The sequence below is a fragment of the Bos javanicus genome, chromosome 12, assembly GCF_032452875.1.
Source record: "Bos javanicus breed banteng chromosome 12, ARS-OSU_banteng_1.0, whole genome shotgun sequence".
Classification (NCBI taxonomy): Eukaryota; Metazoa; Chordata; class Mammalia; order Artiodactyla; family Bovidae; genus Bos; species Bos javanicus.
Genome location: NC_083879.1, coordinates 41,746,575 through 41,762,049, shown reverse-complemented (window position 1 = coordinate 41,762,049; position 15,475 = coordinate 41,746,575). Strand labels below are relative to the sequence as shown.

The window sequence follows — 15,475 nt, the reverse complement described above, 5'->3', positions numbered from 1 at the left end:
ATTCCAATATTACCAAACTTTTCTAGATAATGTTAAGAGGTGTATATAGGATAGACTGTACTGCAATAAATGATAATAATGTGTACTCATTTCAAATTTTATGTAGCTATTCCAATGATGAGTAAGTCATAACCATAAATTTGAATGCTTAAAACAATATCCATAGACGAAAAACAGTCAGAAGACTGACACCACCTGACTTCAAATATTCCTATAAGTTTATAGAAATTATGAAATTGTCATATTAGGGAAAGAATAACAAAAACATGAACAGAATAAACACCAGAAATAGACAAAAACAAACATAGTCAATTGATCTTTGACAAAAAAGTAAGACAAGTAATTCAACGAAGAAAAGATATTCTCTTAAATAATTACTCCTAGAAAAAATGGACATCTACATGTAAGAAAATAATTCTAGACACAGCTCCCTAGACTTTAAAACATTCATAAAAATTAACTGAAAATGGAGCATAGATATAGCAGTAAAATAAAAAACTATAAAATGCCTGGAAGATTAAAATGGAAAAAATGTAGGTGACCTCACATGTGATAACTTTTTAAATACTACACTAAAATCACAGCCCATGAAAAAATAAATTGAACTTGATTAAAATTAAATAGTCTTTTCTGTGGAAGTTACTCTTATGATGGAAAGATATGTCGTAGCCTAGGAGAAAATTATATGCAAAACCTTTATCTGATAAGGACTTCTTTTCAAATATACAAAACACTTTTTAGGGTTGAAATGTCCTATAGATATCAATTAGGTCTAACTGGTCTATTGTATCATTTAAAGTTTGTGTTTCCTTGTTAATTTTCTGTTTAGTTGATGTATCCATTTTGTGTGAGTGGGTATTAAAGTCTCCCACTATTATTTTGTTATTGTTAATTTCCCCTTTCATACTTGTTAGCACTTGTCTTACATATTGCAGTGCTCCTATGTTGGGTGCATATATAATTGTTATATCTGTTTCTTGGATTGAACTTTGATCATTATTTTGTGTCCTTCTTTGTCTCTTTTCACAGCCTTTGTTTTAAAGTCTATTTTATCTGATATGATTATTGATACTCCTGCTTTCTTTTGGTTTCTATTTGCATGAATATCTTTTTCCAACCCTTCACCTTCAGTCTGTATGTGTCCCTAGTTTTGAAGTGGTCTCTGCAGGATAGATCACATCCTGGGCCATAAATCTAGCCTTGGTAAATTAAAAAAAAAAAAAATGAAATCATTCCAAGTATCTTTTCAGACCACAATACAGTAAGATTAGATGTCAATTACAGGAGAAAACTATTAAAAATTCCAACATATGGAGGTTGACAACACGCTACTGAATAACCAACTAATCACAGAAGAAATCAAAAAAGAAATCAAAATATGGATAAAAAATAAATGAAAATGAAAACACAACAACCCAAAACCTGTGGGACACTGTAAAAGCAGTGTAAAGGGAAGCTTCATACCAACACAAGCATACCTCAAGAAACAATAAAAAAGTGAAATAAATAACCTAACTCTACACCTAAAGCAAGTAGAAAAGGAAGAAATGAAGAACCCCAGGGTTAGTAAAAGGAAAGAAATCTTAAAAATCAGGGCAGAGATAAATGCAAAGGAAACAAAAGAGACCATTGCAAAAATCAACAAAGTCAAAAACTGGCTTTTTTGAGAGGATAAATAAAACTGACAAACCATTAGCCAGACTCATCAAGAAACAAAGAGAGACAAATCAAATTAATAAAATTAGAAATGAAAATGGAGATATCACAACAAACAACACAGAAATACAAAGGATCATAAGAGACAATTATCAGCAATTATATGCCAATAAAATGGACAACTTGGAAGAAATGGACAAATTCTTAGAAAAGTACAACTTTCCAAAACTGAACCAGGAAGATATAGAAAATCTTAATAGACCCATCACAAGCATGGAAATTGAAACTGTAGTCAGAAATCTTCCAGAAAACAAAAGCCCAGGTCCAGATGGCTTCACAGCTGAATTCTACCAAAAATTTAGAGAACAGTAACACCTACCCACTCAAACTCTTCCAGAAAATTGCAGAGGAAGGTAAATTTCCAAACTCATTCTATGAGGCCACCATCACCCTAATACCAAAACCTGACAAAGATGTCACAAAAGAAGAAAACTACAGACCAATATCACTGATGAACATAGATGCAAAAACCCTTAACAAAATTCTAGCAATCAGAATCCAACAACATATTAAAAAGATCAATCATCATGACCAAGTTGGCCTTATCCCAGGGATGCAAGGATTCTTCAATATCTGGAAATCAATGTAATACACCACATTAACAAATTGAAAAATAAAAGCCATATGATTATCTCAATAGATGCAGAGAAAGCCTTTGACAAAATTCAACATCCATTTATGAAAAAAATTCTCCAGAAAGCAGGAATAGAAGAAAAATACCTCAACATAATATAAGCTACATATTAGAAGTGGTCAAGCAAGAGATGGCAAGAGTGAATGTCAACATTCTAGGAATCAGCAAACTAAAATGGACTGGAATGGGTTAACTGAACTCAGATAACCATTATATTTACTATTGCGGGCAGGAATCCCTCAAAAGAAATGGAGTAGCCATCATGGTCAACAAAATAGTCTGAAATGCAGTATTGGAATGCAGTCTCAAAAACGACACAATGATCTCTGTTCATTTCCAAGGCAAACCATTCAATATCACAGCAATCCACTTTTATGCCCCAACCAGTAACTCTGAAGAAGCTGAAGTTGAACGGTTCTATGAAGACCTACAAGACCTTTTAGAACTAACACCCAAAAAAGATGTCCTTTTCATTATAGGGGACTGGAATGCAAAAGTAGGAAGTCAAGAAACACCTGAAGTAACAGGGAAATTTGGCCTTGGAATATGGAATGAAGCAGGGAAAAGACTAATAGAGTTTTGCCAAGAAAATGCACTGGTCATAATGAACACCCTCTTCCAACAACACAAGAGAAGACTCTATACATGGACATCACCAGATGGTCAACACCAAAATCAGATTGATTATATTCTTTGCAGCCAAAGATGGAGAAGCTCTATACAGTCAGCAAAAACAAGACCAGGAGCTGACTGTGGCTCAGATCATGAACTCCTTATTGCCAAATTCAGACTTAAATTGAAGAAAGTAGGGAAAACCACTAGACCATTCAGGTATGACCCAAATCAAATCCCTTATGATTATACAGTGGAAGTAAGAAATAGATTTAGGGGCCTAGATGTGATAGATAGAGTGCCTGATGAACTATGGAATGAGGTTCGTGACATTGTACAGGAGACAGGGATCAAGACCATCCCCATGGAAAAGAAATGCAAAAAAGCAAAATGGCTGTCTGGGGAGGCCTTTCAAATAGCTGTGAAAAGAAGAGAAATGAAACACAAAGGAGAAAAGGAAAGATATAAGCATGTGAATGCAGAGTTCCAAAGAATAGTAAGAGATAAGAAAGCCTTCTTCACTGATCAATGCAAAGAAATAGAGGAGAACAACAGAATGGGAAAGACTAGGGATCTCTTCAAGAAAATGAGAGATACCAAAGGAATATTTCATGCAAAGATGGGCTCGATCAAGGACAGAAATGGTATGTACCTAACAGAAAAAGAAGATATTAAGAAGAGATGGCAAGAATACACAGAAAAACTGTACAAAAAAGATCCTCACGACCCAAATAATCATGATGGTGTGATCACTGACCTAGAGCCAGACGTCCTGGAATGTGAAATCAGGTGGGCCTTAGAAAGCATCACTACAAACAAAGCTAGTGGAGGTGATGGAATTCCAGTTGATCTATTTCAAATCCTGAAAGATGATGCTATGAAAGTGCTGCACTCAATATGCCAGCAAATTTGAAAACTCAGCCGTGGCCACAGAACTGGAAAAGGTCAGTTCTCATTCCAATCCCCAAAAAAGGCAATGCCAAAGAATGCTCAAACTATTGCACAATTGCACTCATCTCACACGCTAGTAAAGTAATGCTCAAAATTTTCCAAGCCAGGCTTCAGCAATATGTGAACCGTGAACTTCCTGATGTTCAAGCTGGTTTTAGAAAAGGCAGAGGAACCAGAGGTCAAATTGCCAACATCTGCTGGACCATGGAAAAAGCAAGATAGTTCCAGAAAAACATCTATTTCTGCTTTATTGACTATGCCAAAGCCTTTGACTGTGTGGATCACAATAAACTGTGGAAAATTCTGAAAGAGATGGGAATACCAGACCACCTGATCTGCCTCTTGAGAAATTTGTATGCAGGTCAGGAAGCAACAGTTAGAACTGGACATGGAACAACAGACTGGTTCCAAATAGGAAAAGGAGTATGTCAAGGCTGTATATTGTCATCCTGCTTATTTAACTTTTATACAGAGTACATCATGAGAAACTCTGGACTGGAAGAAGCACAAGCTGGAATCAAGAGTGCCAGGAGAAATACCAATAACCTCAGATATGCAGATGAAACCACACTTATGGCACAAAGTGAAGAGGAACTCAAAAGCCTCTTGATAAAAGTGAAAGTGGAGAGTGAAAAAGTTGGCTTACAGCTCAACATTCAGAAAACAAAGATCATGGCATGTGGTCCCATCACTTCATGGGAAATAGATGGGGTAACAGTGGAAACAGTGTCAGACTTTATTTTTGGGGGCTCCAAAATCACTGCAGATAGTGACTGCATCCATGAAATTCAAAGAAACTTACTCCTTGGAAGGAAAGTTATGACCAACCTAGATAGTATATTCAAAAGCAGAAACATTACTTTGCCAACAAAGGTTCGTCTAGTCAAGGCTATGGTTTTTCCTGTGGTCGTGTATGGATGTGAGAGTTGGACTGTGAAGACGGCTGAGCAGCGAAGAATTGATGCTTTTGAACTGTGGTGTTGGAGAAGACTCTGAGAGTTCCTTGGACTGCAAGGAGATCCAACCAGTCCATTCTGAAGGAGATCAGCCCTGGGATTTCTTTGGAAGGAATGATGCTAAAGCTGAAACTCCAGTACTTTGTTCACCTCATGTGAAGTGTTGACTCATTGGAAAAGACTCTGATCCTTAGAAAGATTGAAGGCAGGAGGAGAAGGGGATGACAGAGGATGAGATGGCTGGATGGCATCACTGACTCGATGGATGTGAGTCTGGGTGAACTCCAGGAATTGGTGGTGGACAGAGGCCTGGCATGCTGCGATTCATGGGGTCGCAAAGAGTTGGACACGACCGAGCGAATGAACTGAACTGAACTGAACTGAGCTGATGACAAACAAACAGCAAACTATATCCTCAATGTTGAAAAATTGAAAGCATTTCCCCTAAAGTCAGAAACAAGACAAGGGTGACCACTTTCACCACTACTATTCAACATAGTTTTGGAAGTTTTGCCACAGCAATCAGAGCAGAAAAAGAAATAAAAGGAATACAAATTGGAAAAGAAGAAGTAAAACTCTCACTGTTTGCAGATGATATGATCCTCTACATATAAAACCCTAAAGACTCCACCATAAAATTACTAGAGCTAATCAATGAATATAGTAAGTTTCAAGATACAAAATCAACACACAGAAATCTCTTGCATTTCTATACACTAATAATGAGAAAGTAGAAAGAGAAATTAATGAAACAATTACATTCACCATGGCAATGAAAACAATAAAATACTTAGGAATATGTCTACCTAAAGAAACAAAAGACCTATATATAGAAAACTATAAAATACTGCTGAAAGAAATCAAAGAGGACACTAATAAATGGAGAAATATACCGTGTTCATGAATTGGAAGAATCAATATAGTGAAAATCAGTACACTACCCTAAGCAATCTATATTCAATGCAATCCCTATCAAGATACCAATGGTATTTTTCACAGATCTAGAACAAATAATTTCACAATTTGTAAGGGAATACAAAAAGCCTTGAATAGCCAAAGCAATTTGAGAAATAAGAATAGAAATAGAGGAATCAACCTGCCTGACTTCAGGCTCTACTACAAAGCCACATTCATCAAGTCACTATTGTACTGGCACAAAGACAGAAATATAGATCAATGGAACAAAATATAAAGCCCAGAGATAAATCCACTCACCTATGGACACCTTATCTTTGACAAAGAAGGCAAGAATATATGGAGAAAAGACAATATCTTTAACAAGTGATGCTGTGAAAACTGGTCAACCACTTGTAAAAGAATGAAACTAGAACACTTTCTAACAACATACACAAAAATAAACTCAAAATGGATTAAAGATCTAAACATAAGTCCATAAACTATAATACTCCTAGAGGAGAACATAGGCAAAACACTCTCTGACATACATCACAGCAGGATCCTCCATGACACTCCTCCCAGAATATTGGAAATAAAAGCAAAAATAAACAAATGGCACCTAATTAAAATTAAAAGCTTCTGCACAACAAAAGAAACTATAAGCAAGGTGAAAAGATAGCCTTCAGAATGCAACAAAATAATAGCAAATGAAGCAACTGACAGAGAATTCATCTCAAAAATATACAAGGAACTCCTGTAGCTCAATCCAGAAAAACAAACAACCCAAGCAAAAAATGGGCCAAAGAACTAAACATACATTTTCCCCAAAGAAGACATACAGATGGCTAACAAACATATGAAAAGATGTTCAACATCACTCATTATCAGAGAAATGCAAATCAAAACCACAATGAGGTACCATTTCATGCCAGTCAGAATGGCTGCTATTCAAAAGTCTACAAGCAATAAATGCTGGAGAGGATGTGGAGAAAAGGGAACCTTCTTACACTGTTGGTGGGAATGCAAGCTAGTAGAGCCACTATGGAGAACAGTGTGAATATTCCTTTAAAAACTGGAAATAGAACTGCCATATCACCTAGAAATCCCACTACTGGGCATACACACTGAGGAAACCATAATTGAAAGAGACACATGTACCCCAATGGTCATCGCAGCACTACTTATAATAGCCAGGATATGAAAGTAACCTAGATGTCCATCAGCAGACAAATGGATAAGAAAGCTGTGGTACATATACACAATGGAGTATTACTCAGCCATTAAAAATAATACATTTGAATCAGTTCTAATGAGGTGGATGAAACTGGAGCCTATTATACAGAGTGAAGTAAGCCAGAAAGAAAAACACCAATGCAGTATGAGATAAGATCAGTCACTCAGTCGTGTCCGACTCTTTGTGACCCCATGAATCGCAGCATGCCAGGTCTCCCTATCCATCACCAACTCCCGGAGTCCACTCAGACTCACGTCCATCGAGTCAGTGATGTCATCCAGCCATCTCATCCTCTGTCGTCCCCTTCTCCTCCTGCCCCCAAACCCTCCCAGCATCAGACTCTTTTCCAATGAGTCAACACTTCGCATGAGGTGGCCAAAGTACTGGAGTTTCTGCTTTAGCATCATTCCTTCCAAAGAAATCCCAGGGCTGATCTCCTTCAGAATGGACTGGTTGCATCTCCTTGCAGTCCAAGGAACTCTCAAGAGTCTTCTCCAACACCACAGTTCAAAAGCATCAATTCTTTGGTGCTCAGCCGTCTTCACAGTCCAACTCTCACATCCATACATAACCACAGGAAAAACCATAGCTAAACTAGAAGGTCTAGTCAAGGTTCGTTGACTAGACGAACCTTTGTTGGCAAAGTAATGTCTCTGCTTTTGAATACGCTATCTAGGTTGGTCATAACTTTCCTTCCAAGGAGTAAGCGTCTTTTAATTTCATGGCTGCAGTCACCATTTGCAGTGATTTTGGAGCCCAGAAAAATAAAGTCTGACACTGTTTCCACCGTTTCTCCATCTATTTCCCATGAAGTGATGGGACCGAATGCCATGATCTTCATTTTCTGAATGTTGAACTGTAAGCCAACTTTTTCACTCTCCACTTTCACTTTCACTTTCATCAAGCGGCTTTTGAGTTCCTCTTCACTTTCTGCCATAAGGGTGGTGTCATCTGCATATCTGAGGTTATTGGTATTTCTCCTGGCAATCTTGATTTCAGCTTGTGTTTCTTCCAGTCCAGCATTTCTCATGATGTACTCTGCATATAAGTTAAATAAACAGGGTAACAATATAAAGCCTTGACGAACTCCTTTTCCTATTTGGAACCAGTCTGTTGTTCCATGTCCAGTTCTAACTGTTGCTTCCTGACTTGCATACAAATTTCTCAAGAGGCAGATCAGGTGGTCTGGTATTCCCATCTCTTTCAGAATTTTCCACAGTTTATTGTGATCCACACAGTCAAAGGCTTTGGCATAGTCAATAAAGCAGAAATAGATGTTTTTCTGGAACTCTCTTGCTTTTTCCATGATCCGGTGGATGTTGGCAATTTGATCTCTGGTTCCTCTGCCTTTTCTAAAACCAGCTTGAACATCAGGAATTTCACGGTTCACATATTGCTGAAGCCTGGCTTGGAGAATTTTGAGCATTACTTTACTAGCATATACAATACAGTATACTAACAGATATATATGGAAATTAGAAAGATGGTAATGATAACCCTGTATGCGAGACAGCAAAAGAGACATGATGTATAGAATAGTCTTTTGGACTCTGTGGGAGAGGGTGAGGGTGGGATGATTTGGGAGAATGGCATTGAAACATGTATATTATCATATGTGAAACGAATCGCCAGTCCAGGTTTGATGCAGGATACAGGATGCTCGGGGCTGATGCACTGGGATGACCCAGAGGGATGGTATGGGGAGGGATTTGGGAGGGGGGTTCAGCATTGGGAACACATGTACACCTATGGCAGATTCATGTCAATGTATGGCAAAACCAATACAATATTGTAAAGTAATTAGCCTCCAATTAAAATAAATAATTTTATACTAAAAAAAATTAAACTCAACAATAAAAAAAAAGAATGAAGATCTGTACATATATCTCACCAAAGAAGGTATACAGATGTCACATAAGTAAATGAAAAGATGCTCAACATCATATGCCCTTAGGGAACTGAAGATGAAAATAACAAGTTACCACTACATGCCTATTAGACTGATTAAAATCTACAACACAGACATTATTTAATTTTGGCTAAGATGTGAAGCAATAAGAGCACTCATTCATTGTTCATAGGAATGCAAAATGGTACAACCACCTCAGAACAGCTTGACAGTTTCTCACAAAGTTAAATATTGTCTTAGAATTTGATCTAACAATCATATTCCTACATATCTATACAAATGGATTGAAAACTTACATCTACACAAGAAACCTCCACACAAATCTTTATAGCAATATTACTCACACTTGCCCCAAATTGGAAGCAACCAAGATGTTCTCCAATAGTCAAATAGATAAACGTTTGTAAATCCATAGAAAAGCAATATTATTCAATGATAAAATAAAATTAACTATCAAATCCCAAAAAATGTAGATGAAAAAAATAAATATTGTTAATTGAAATAAGTCCATTGGAGATAACTTTATGCTGTATGATTCCAACTAAATGACTTTCTGGAAGAGACAAACTATACAGACAGTAAAATAGATCACTGGATGCTAGAGATGTAAGAGAGGGAGACATAAACAGAAGACAGAAATTTTAGAGCAGTGAATTTACTCTTTCCAGTACTGTAATGATGGATACATGATATTATGCATTTGTAAAAACATATGGAAACATACAACATAAAGAATAAACCCTAAGTAAACTTCAGTGTAGTGGTGTCTAGTTGCCAAGTTGTGTCTGAGTCTTGGCAACTCCATGGACTGTAACTTGCCAGGCTCCTCTGTCCACAGGATTTCCCAGGCACGAATAATGGAGTGGGTTGTCATTTCCTTTTCCAGGGGATCTTCCTTACCCAGAGGTCAAACCCACATCCCCTGCTTGACAGGTAGATTTTTTAACACTGCTTTAGTTAATAATATTGTATCATAATATATCATCAGTTATAACAAATTTACCACAATAATATGATACATTAATAGGAGAAACTCTGTAGAGAAAGAATTCCTGGAACTTTCTGCATAATGCTTTTGTCTGCTTAAAACTTTCATAAAATATAAAAAAGCACATTAAATTTTAAAAATTATACTTAATTTACCTGTGCATTAAATACAAAGAAAGACAACAGCAGATTAAAAATCACCACACTCTTATTACTCTGTACGGCAGAAATCAAGTTTCTATGTGGCCTCAATCTTTGCTTAGGACCATGTCAGGATGAAATTGAGGTTTTGGAAGTCTGTGTTGACATCTGGACCTTGGGGAACTTTTCCAAGGTCATTCAGGTTGTTGACCAAATTCAGTTCCTTGCAGCTATAAAAATGGAATCCCCATTTCTTAGCTGGATGTCATCCAAAAGCCACTCTTAGGTCCTAAATGCCATATAGATTACTCTGCACAGCCAGCAAAGGAGAATATTCATCACATCAAATCCCTCTTATGCTGCAAATTTCCGTCTTTGAATATTTTTTTCAAATATTTTTCAAATATTAGGCCCAGCTCACCTGTAATTGTCCTATATGAAAGTCGACTGATTTTGTAAACTATCAGCAAAATCTCATTTGTTATAAAATAGTAAAATCATGGAAGAAATATCTCATCATATTTATAGATTCTTTCCACATTCAACAAAAGGGAACTAGACAAAGATGATGATCATAGGATGTCTTAGTAGAATTCTATACACATTATACCTAGAAGAATCAGGATGAGGGTTTTATGTCATCAATGGATTGGTCTAATTCACACAATACAAAATGCTGTACATTTGTGCTCAGTTCACATGCTAGTAAGGTTATGTTCAAAATCCTTCAAGTTAGACTTCATCAGTAAGCAAACCCAAAACTTCCAGATGTACAGTGGGTTTTGAAAAGGGAAAGGAACCAGGGATCAAATTGCCAACATCCATTGGATCATAGGGAAACCAAGGGAATTAAAGAAAAAACATCTACTTCTGCTTCATTGACTATGCTAAAGCATTTGTGTTCAGTTCAGTAGTTCAGTTGTGTCTGACTTTTTGCGACCCCATGAATCAAAACATGCAGGCCTCCCTATCCATCACCAACTGCCAGAGTCTACCCAAACCAATGTTCAATGAGTCAGTGATGCCATTCAGTCATCTCATCCTCTGTCGTCCCCTTCTCCTCCTGCCCTAAATCTTTCCCAGCATCAGGGTTTTTTCCAATGAGTCAGCTCTTCACATCAGGTGGCCAATGTATTGGAGCTACAGCTTCAACATCAGTCCTTCTAATGAACACCCAGGGCTGATCTCCTTTAGGATAGGCTGGATGGGTCTCCTTGCAGTCCAAGGGACTCTCAAGAGTCTTCATCAACACCACAGTTAAAAAGCATCATTCTTCAGCACTCAGCTTTCTTTACAGTCCAACTCTTACATCCATACATGACTACTGGAAAAACCATAGCCTTGAGTAGGTGAACCATGGTTGGCAAAGTAACGTCTCTGCTTTTTAATATGATGTCTAGGTTGGTCATAACTTTCCTTCTAAGAAGTAAGCGTCTTTTAATTTCATGGCTGCAATCATCATCAGCAGTCGCTTTGGAGCCCAGAAAAATAAAGTCAGCCACTGTTTCCATTGTTTCCCCATCTATTAGCCATGAAGTGATGGGAATGGATGTCATGATCTTAGTTTTCTGAATATTGAGCTTTAAGCCAACTTTTCCACTCTCTTGTTTCACTTTCATCAAGAGGCTCTTTAGTTCTTCTTCACTTTTTGCCGTAAGGGTGGTGTCATCTGCATATCTGAGGTTATTGATATTTCTCCCAGCAATCTTGATTCCAGCTTGTACTTCCTCCAGCCCAGCGTTTCTTATGATGTACTCTGCATATAAGATAATAAGCAGGGTGACAATATACATCCTTGACATACTCTTTTTCCTATTTGGAAACAGTCTTTCTTCCAAGTCCAAGTCTAACTGTTGCTTCCTGACCTGCATACAGATTTCTCAAGAGGCAGGTCAGGTGGTCTGGTATTCCCATCTCTTTCAGAATTTTCCACAGTTTATTGTGATCCACAGAGTCAAAGGCTTTGGTATAGTCAATAAAGCAAAAATAGATGTTTTTCTGGAACTCTCTTGCTTTTTCAATGATCCAGCGGATGTTGGCAATTTTAGCTCTTGTTCCTCTGCCTTTTCTAAAACCAGCTTGAAGATCTGGAAGTTCACGGTTCTCATATTGCTGAAGCCTGGCTTGGAGAATTTTGAACATTACTTTACTAGCATGTTAGATGAATGCAATTGTGCAGTAGTTCGAGCATTCTTTGGCATTGCCTTTCTTTGGGATTGGAATGAAAACTGACCTTTTTCAGTCCTGTGGCCACTGCTGAGTTTTCCAAATTTGTTGACATATTGAATGCAGCATTTTAGAGCATCATCTTTTAGCATCATCTTTTGACTGTGTGGATCACAACAAACTGTGGAAAATTCTTAAAGAGTTGGTAATACCAAACCACCTCGCTTGTCTGCTGAGAAACCTGTATATGAGTCACGAAATATCAGAACCAGACATGGAACAACAGACAGGTTCAATATTGGGAAAGGAGTATGAAAAGACTGTGTATTGTCACCCTGCTTATTTAACTTATATGCAGAGTACATTACACAAAGTTCTGGACTGGATGACTCACAAGCTGGAATCAAGATTGACAGGAGAAATTTCAACAACCTCAGATATGCAGATGATAACCACTTTAATGCAGAAAGTAAAAAGGAACTCTTGATGAGGGTGGAAAAGAGAGTGAAAAACCTGCTTTGAAACTCAACGTTCAAAAAATTAAGATCATGACATCTAGTCCCATCATTTAATGGCAAATAGATGGGGAAAATTGCAAATAGTAGCAGATTTTATGTTCTTTGGCTCCAAAATCACTGCTGATGTTGACTGCAGCCATGAAATTTAAAGACACTTGCTCCTTGGAAAAAAAGCTATGACAAACCTAGACAGTGCATTAAAAAGCAGAGACACCACTTTATGAACAGATGTCCCTATAGTCAAAGCTATGATTTTTCTGCTCCTGCTGCTGACAAGTTGCTTCAGTTGTGTCCTCCTCTGTGAGACCCCAGAGACAGCAGCCCACCAGGCTCCCCCATCTCTGGGATTCTCCAGGCAAGAACACTGGAGTGGGTTGCCATTTCCTTCTCCAATGCATGAAAGTGAAAAGTGAAAGTGAAGTCACTCAGTCGTGTCCGACTCTTAGCAACTCCATGGACTACAGCTCACCAGGCTCTTCCATCCATGGCATTTTCCAGGCAAGAGTATTAATGATTTTTCTAGCAGTCATGAATAGATGTGAGAGTTGGACCATAGGAAGGCTGAGTGTTGAAGAATTGATGTGTTCAAATTGTGGTGGTGGAGAAGACTCTTGAGCGTCCCTTGGACTGCAAAGAGATCAAACCAGTCAATCCTAAAGAAAATCAACCCTGAGTATTCATTAGAAAAACTGTTGGTGAAGTTCCAGTACATTGGCTACCTGATGTGAAGAGCAGACTCATTGGAAAAGGTCCTGATGCTGGGAAGGACTGAATGCAAAATCAGAAGAGGATAGCTTTAGATGAGATTTTTAGTTAGCATCCCCTACTCAATGGCCATGGATTTGAGCAAACTCCAGAAGATATTGGAGACAGAGGAGCTTGCTGTGTTGCAGTTCATGGGGTCGAAAAGAGTCAGACATGACTTAGTGACTGAAAAGCAACAACAACAGTCCACACACTCATTAAAAGACACAGAGTCACAGATTCTTTGGTCTTTAACATATTGTTGTTTCCCAGACTGCCCTGGGTATCACTGTCTTAGCCAACTAAAACCAGAATAAAAAAAAAAAAAATGTGAGCAATAGCACAATGGAAATAATTAAGTATGGAAGTAGTAGACACATTTCTAAGTTCATTCTACTATGTCAGTGATATAGTCAGTCCTAAAAGTTAAAGAAATTAGAAATACCTTCTGTGCCCCAAGTGAAATGGTAATGTATTTAGATGGTTATTCTTCCCATCCAGAATACTATAGGAAAACACCTTACTCTGCATAGCTTATAAGATTCAGAAATTCATTTCTCACAGTTCTGGATGCTGGAAGAGTGAGACCAGCAGAGTTGAGTGAGGGCTCTCTTCTTTGTCACAGAATTCTCATTGTATCCTTACATGATCAAATGGACAGAGGAGTTCTATGGAGCCCCTTTATGAGGCATTAATCCCATCATGAGTGTTCCAGTCTTATGATTTAAGCACCTCCTAAAAGTCCCATGTCTCAATACCATCATGTTTGGTGACAAGGGTTTCAATGTATGAGTTTTGAGGGGACAAAAACATCAGACCATGGCAGTTATCTTTTGATCTCTTTCACAAGAGCAACCACTTCCTCAATCATCTTTTACAGACATGGTCACAACCATATGTTCATTCTTGTGTGCTATTATACTAAGTGGCATTATCATTCTTTCATCAAGAAAGTGTGCTTATTTCTCCAATACCTTGAATATAAGCAGGCCTTGGGACTGCTTTAACAGATATGTCAGGAAAAATGTCACCGTGCCTGTTCTGGGGGTAGTCCTCAATCAAGTTTTCAGCTTCTCATAATTTGGGGTGTTAACTTTTGAGATACTCTCAGATGGAACAAGGGCTTCCCTGGTGGCTCAGACAGTGAAGAATCTGCCTACAATGCACGTGACCTGGGTTCGATCCCTGGGCTTTGAAGATCCCCTGGAGAGGGGCCTGGCAACTGTCTCCAGTATTCTTGCCTGGAGAATCCCCATGGACAGAGGAGCTGGTGGGCTACAGTCCATCATGTTGCAAAGAGTTAGACACGACTGAATGACTAAACATAGAACAGCATAGTTGGAAAAAAGATGCCATCCTGTTTCAAGACTAAGCCACATTAAGAAGATAAGTACTATGGCTGAAAGTTCCAGCTGAGATTCTTGAGTGACAAACAGCATCAAAGGCCATATCAGTGAGTCTACATGGTGGCTTCAGTCCTATCTGTCACCTAATGGATAAGAGAGCTAAGAAAAGCCTCTTAGCTAGACTGAAACAATTCATAGCAATACAGAAGATAATAATTGTTTTAACCATTAAATTTTAGGGTAATTGACATGCAATAATAGTTGGAAATTCCAGAAATTACATTCTGGAATGAGATGTTTTTATGAGATGTATTTAAAATGTATTTTAAAAAGATCAACAAATCATGTGAAATTTGTATTAGAATTATAGATATGGGTGGGATCTGAAAACCTTCAGAAGATTGGAAAAAAGAAAATCTTTCATTGGATGTTGGAGAAAAAATGTGACCCACTGTGATAGTCAATTTTATGTGTCAATTTGATTGGGCCAAGAGGTGCCCAGATTAAACTTTATTTCTGAGAATGTTTGTGAGTGTGTTTCCAGATCAGTTTAGTGTATGGATTTGTGGATCAACAAAGTACATTGTCCTTTCTTATGTGGGTGGGCATCCTCCAACTCATTGAGGCCTGAACAGGACAAAAAGGCAAAGAAAGGAGGTGTTTG

The 15,475-nt window shown here is 37.9% G+C and overlaps 1 long non-coding RNA gene across 1 annotated transcript in view; it reads right to left on the bottom strand.

The window, feature by feature from the left end:
• LOC133258076 (uncharacterized) overlaps positions 1 to 14,082 on the bottom strand; it is a 52,180-nt gene extending 38,098 nt beyond the window's left edge. Inside the window, exon 1 of the long non-coding RNA XR_009739796.1 lies at positions 13,911 to 14,082. This is a non-coding gene — a long non-coding RNA (uncharacterized LOC133258076). The remainder of the gene's footprint in view (positions 1 to 13,910) is intronic.
• Between the last annotated feature and the right edge of the window lie 1,393 nt (positions 14,083 to 15,475).